We start from the raw sequence: 6,268 nt of genomic DNA, 5'->3' as shown, positions 1-6,268 counted from the left end.
CAGGGAATTTATTCGTTCATTATTTATTAAAAACATTTATTGGCTGCCTTTCTATCTTGCGGAACTCAAACTGGCTTTACATGTAAATAAAACAACAGTTATTAAAAGAGCACATAAAAAGCCCACAATTTAAAAAACTCCAATTAGGACTGCCAGTCAATAAAAAACTAAATCACTTCTAAACAATCCTAAACAAAAACCATCTTCAACTGCCTCCTGAAAATTGACGAGGGGGGAAGCACACTTCCCTGGGGAGGTTGTTCCATAATCGTGGGGCTGCCACCGAAAAGGCCCTCTCTCGCGGGCCCAACAGACAAGCCTCTCCGATTGGTGGGTCAGGAGGGGCTTCTTCCTCCGATCTTAATTGTTCCCAAGTAGTTTTTGAACCAGCGGTGTGCTAGCTTTCTAGCTCAGGGGAACTTTACTGCATCGTAGTGTATGAGAAGGGGAGTCCCCGTACGTCTCTGCCAAGTTGTCGGGGAATCCAATCCCTATTACGTTTACACCGGAGGAACCTGACAGGCCTCCCAGTTTGCTCTTTTCGAAAGTGAAGGCGCTTTCCCGAACATACCCAAACGCTGATTCACACATGCAGGAGAACCAGGCGGGCGAGCTCTGAGGTGGTAGAATGGCCCGTCCCGCTCCCAGTTGCCGGTGCTGGAGAAACAGAGAGGCTCGCCCCAGTAGGTGCCAGTAGGCCGTACGGGATTTGAGCCTGGATTTTCCATCCCCAAGATGCCTCTGCTTAGCCAGGTCACTCCCACAGACTCCACAACTGAGGCACTTCAGGAGGACTGGGGGGGAGGCGGCAGCTAAGCCGTTTCCTGTGCCTAACTTTGGTCGTTTATGCATGGGTACTTTCACTCATGTTCGCCCCTGGTCTGTCTCGGTTGTTCCGTGGAGTTATGGATGAGTTTTCTGTCCATTAGTGCTGACCTCGCTGCCAGCCCTCACGAATCCCGGGGCTTCCCGTTCCTTTGTTAACCCGATTCTTCTCTCTCCCGCTTGAAATATCCCACTTGAAATCTCCGGGCATAAGGCAAAGTGTGGGGCATGCAAGGTTGGTTTCTATCACAGCCAATCACAAAGCAGGGTATAAAGAGGCAGGGATTCAAATACTTCCTGCTTCCTGGGAGCTCTTTCTGAGCAGAAGAAAGGCTTTTGAAAACCGAGGCTTGGATTTCTTCCCCCCTCCCTTTCAGATTGCTCTGTTTTTTTTGGTGTTGTTCTTAAAATGCTTTTTTATGCAGCAATTGGGTTTTGGGAGGGGGGATTTTCTCTCACAGTGAGCACTACAAGTAAGCCAATTACAAAGCAGCATTTAAAGGGGCGGGGACTTGATTTGAGCTTGGAGAGGAAAGTGTGGATCCAGCCAGCAATGAACCTCAGGTAAAAGACCTTTAGTCAGCACTTGAGAGAGGGTCAGGCTCTCTGAGGGGGTCACCTCACGAAGGCAGGCAGGCGGCTTGGGCCTGCCGCAGAGGCTGTGGCGAACGTGGCGGCCCTCCCGCCCGGTTCCTCTCCTCCTCACGGGGTTTCCTCTTTGCTTGCTCCCACCCCCCCACAGAGATGACGATGGACGAGGTGCGCCAGTACGAGAAGGAGACGCAGGAGGCCACCAACGAGATCGTCGGCACGGTGGCGCCCACCATCTCCATCGGCGACGTCTGCCTGCCCCACAGCGCCCAGAGCACCCCCTCCAGCGCCCCTTCCACGCCGCTCAGCGGGGACGCCCCGGACTTCCTCAGCGTGCCCAAGGACAGGCCGCGGAAGAAATCTGCGCCAGAGATGCTGACGCTGCCGGTGCTGCGGGAGCGCGCCAACGCCGAGTGACCGGGGGGGTGTCGGTCCCCGTTCCGTGTATCCCTTCCCTGGTGAAGATATTCCTGCCCCACCCCTGTTCATTTCCACAGAAGATTTTACTAAACTCAAACCCAGGCGCAGACCTTTCGGCTTGGGGTTGGATTTTTTAAAAATGCCTTTTTTAAAAAAACAAAACCCGTTCCGTCCGTTGTCGGGCACCGTGCCTCTTCCTCTGTCTTGCAGCTTGGAAGGCCTCTCAAGGATTGTGGAAGCATCTCGGAGGACTCGAATCTTCATGAAGAATCTTCATGCCCTTCATTCCCGCTGGTGTTCAAGCGCCGCCGGACGCCTGACTCGCCCCTCGCTGGGAATTCATAGCTTTGCTCCAATGCAGCATACCTCTCCACATGCCCCCCAAGTCTGGGAATTGCAATTCTGGGGTGGGCGATACTCTCTTCTGGCACCTTTGCTGAACTGCGGTTCCCAGGAGTCTTTGAGGGAGGCCGGGGCAGCTCCCATGGGATAAAAGTGACGCAGGAGTGCTGCTTAGATCAGATTGCTGTCTGTAGATCCCGTTGCTTGTTCAACCCAGAGAGTCCGCAAGTTCAGTTTGTAGTGGAAGGGCCCATTCCTGCCGCTACTCCTGACTCATCTGCATGTTTTAGAGCGGGCTTTTATTAGCTCTGCAAAAGAATCCCGTTCTTTGTAAGAAGGAGGGGTGTTTTTCCCCCCTCTGCTTTAGAATTAATTTTTTATTACTCTGAAGTATCACTTTAAAAAAAAAACAAGAGTCGCTGTGTTATTTCAGCACACACGGTCCTGTGGAGCATTTCTCCGCTGGCGGGCCTTGTATATCCTGCCAACAATAGCCATGGTGAAGGGAACAATCACCCGGGGGTTTATATCTGCTCCGCACGTTTGTAGATCTGTGCCTAGAATGACAGATGCTAGCCCTGAACCCCTGGATTAACGGTGGTGTGGATGAAGTCCTGAGTTGGCGTGGGGAGGCCCTCTCTGCCATAGACCGGCCCTTTCTGAGAGGGGCAAGATGTAGGCCTTCTTCTTCCTTCCTTTCCATAAGATATTAATGCCAAGCTAAGGTGGAGAAAGAACCATAATCGTTCCCTCCATCTGGGGAGTCGGGATCTCGCACACCTTAGGTGCAGTATGCGTTCCATGGTTAGAGTACATGGGCATAGAATTTGCTAGCGAGGCAATGCGTTCACCATCCTAAGAGACCCGTCTTCCCTTTTTTTAAAGCCAAGTTTCTAGATCTCATGGTTGCCGAGGGAAGGCTGAAAGGATTCCAGGCGGTGACTGGTGATTCTTCGGAAGCCAGGACTCGGTAGGGGTTGACGAGGAACAACGGTTCATGATTCTGGCGTTGTGCCTTGGCTCGCTAGCCGGTCCCGCCGCATAAATTCTCCGATTGCGCGCAGACTGTACCATGAGTTCCAGTTGCAGGACCGGGTGCGGAATGTGAGTCGCAACATTGCACAAGGCGAATTGGATACTATTGTTGGTTGGGCAGAGTACCTTAGTTAGGGGGTGCCAGTAAGGGGACAGGTACTCTCTGGAGGTGCACAGCTGTACTCCCAGCAGGGCACGTGGTTCCATGGGTTCCTAGTTCGAATCCCTGGCAGCTCTCGACATCATTGATCAGCATATCAGACATGAGCGAACATGCAGCCTTCGAGGTGGGGGTTAGGGGAATCCTCAGGAGCTGTCTTAATTGTAAGATGTCTTAATCGCATCTCCTCTGGGATCTGCCCCGTGTTTTGCCAGTGCCCCAAGAGCCTGGTTCCCTCCTCCCCAGTTCCTGTTTCCGATATCAGACACCGTAACTCCCCCCTCCCTGAGTTACAGCCAACGGACCACCTTCTCCTCTGTGCCTTGGGAACAGGGGCCAAGTTGCCACTCCAGCGGAGGAGGAGCCCCCTCACGGGGAGGGAAGCATTTGATTGTTCGGGCCCCGTCCCCGGAGGCCGGAGCGCCGGCCAAACACCAGCGTCCAGTTTGCCTTGTGGAAAAACCGGAGCCGCGGACTCCCCCGACGCAAACCTTCTCAGTCTTAATGTGGTCTCCGACCGTCTTCGTACAAGCACAGTTCTGATTTGCACTGTCCTCTCGCACAACGGCCTTCCTCCTATGCTTGCTTCTGCGTAACCTTTGGCTCTTGGCTTCTTTCCGAGTTTAACCAGCTGCTACAGTTTGCGTCGTGATGCACAGAAATTGCCGCTAGAGGCAAGGAGGCTAAGCAAAGATCTCCGAAGGGCAGAACACAGACCTTACGCTCCTGGGGAGCTGTCGAGGACACAGAGCGCGAGACTGCGCAGCCTCCTATTCACGTCAGAAGTGTTTCGGTGACTGGCTGGAGTTCTGTCTCAGGAGGCAGGTGGCAACGGAGAATCCTCCCGAGCTGCGTGTTTCAACTCGCCTTCTACGGACTCTCCAAAACCCCTCAGGTCTGCAGATGCTATGGGGAGCTGAGTTTAGCGATGCTCCTGTCTGTCATCCCACGGCCAGGTTTTGGGCGGCAGAGAGGATGCGTACAGGAACCTGTACGTCTCTTAGCCTTTCTGAAAGATAGGTTTTGGTTGGCAAGGACAGTTCGGAGCTGGTTCTTATCCAGCGTGTGTGCTGCTTTGCCTGTCCCTGCAGAGAGACTCCGAAAAGGGCCAGAAGGGTGATGCGTGTACAGAGAAGAAAAAAAATCTTGTGTAAATAATTTGTGATCTCTTCAGCAGTGGTGCTGTATGTATTAAAAGGACTGATAAAGGCAAGTTTCCTACAGAAAGCTTGTGTGTTATTGTGCCCTTGGCTTAATACGGGTGCAGTGCCGTTGTGACGTTTGCAGACCCTTGCTGGTTTGTGAGCACTGGGCTTAGGGTCCACCTGGGGGGGGGAAAAACAGGTGTGGGGAGGGGAGAAACTGATTGTGAGCCCCCAAAAGGATGAACACATGAAGCTGCCTTATACTGAATCAGACCCTTGGTCCATCAAAGTCAGTATTGTCTGCTGAGACCAGCAGCAGCTCTCCAGGGTCTCAGGCAGAGGTCTTCTTCATCACCTATTTGCCTAGTGCCTTTAACTGGAGATGCTGGGGATTGAACCTGGGACCCTTCTGCATGTCGAGCAGATGCTCTACCACTCAGCCACTGCCCCTCTCCTAGTCAGTATTGTCTACTCAGACTGGCAGCGGCTCTCCAGGGTCTCAGGCAGGGGTCTTTCTCATCACCTGCGTGCCTAGTGCCTTTAACTGGAGATGCCAGGGATTGAACCCGGGACCTTCTGCATGCCAAGCAGAGGCTCTACCACCGATCCACAGCCCCATTTTGTGACAGCTGCAGTCATAAAAGGGAGCCTTGGGATTTTTATTCCCGCATAAGCTTTTGAGACCTAAAGCCCACTTTGTTAGGCAGTCCTTGGTAGGCAGATGTGGAAGAGCCACGACAGGCAATCTAACAAAAGAGGCCCTACCTCACAAAAGCGTATGCTGGGATAAAAAAACTTGTTAGTCTTCACGGTGCTACAAGGCTCTGGTTGGTTTTTCCAAGACAGACCGACACATGGCAGTATTGGGATGGGAAAGTATTTCTTGCATAGGCTGATCTATGGGAGAGTGGAGAGATGCATCTTGCCTTGTGGCGGGGGTGGTGGGCCAGACCTGAAGATCATCGTCATCACTTTATTATGGTCACTGACCAGTATTACAGAGAGGGGCAGGGAAGGAAAACAGCAGTTCAATACAATGACATTGTACTTTGAGTGTTAAAACTTTTAAAAACGCAGCCTTCAACCCTTTAAGACTGTTTAACCTGCAATGGTTTTATTTTATCCCCCCACCCCACTCCATATCCTGCTTATCAAAAAAGCAGAATTTGGCTCCTTGGCATGATGTCTGATGGGTTTTTGTCTGACGACAGAAAATCCAGTTTAATTTCCATCGGTTTCATCAGAAATCCTATCTAACAAGGGCTTTAAATTTTCTAATCTAACCTCCTTATAATAAGGTAGTCTCAAGGACATATACTCCGTTGTTGCACCCTCCGTCCTTGGTGTTTCCAGTTTTAAAGTTGTGGGTGTCGGGGCCGGGGAATGTTTTTGCTTGAGACTTTGTAGAACGATAGCCGGTCGGAGCTGACGACGCTGGGCTTGATATAAACGAGCATTAAGAAATCACAAGAGGTGCCAGGACTGTGAAGATTATTCAGGACCAAATGTGCACTTCATTGGTTAAGGGGAAAATAGTAGTAATGCGCAGTCATTCTTGTGAAGAAGTGATCTGCGGTCTGAAAGCTGAAGAGCTCATCCAATTAGATGCCTAATTAAACCCAATGTTTATTAGCATAATGTAAAAAGGTGATGTGAACAGTTTTCGGAGGGCATAACCATTCCAGGCGAGCCAGAATCGAGGTCACGGGCTATTGTGTTCTGCTCGGCTTCTGAGATCTTTGCCCGTTTT

Source organism: Euleptes europaea, chromosome 21, assembly GCF_029931775.1.
Source record: "Euleptes europaea isolate rEulEur1 chromosome 21, rEulEur1.hap1, whole genome shotgun sequence".
In the NCBI taxonomy this organism is placed as follows: domain Eukaryota; kingdom Metazoa; phylum Chordata; class Lepidosauria; order Squamata; family Sphaerodactylidae; genus Euleptes; species Euleptes europaea.
The sequence above is the reverse complement of the archived record's forward strand: the minus strand, read 5'-3'. Positions refer to the sequence as shown.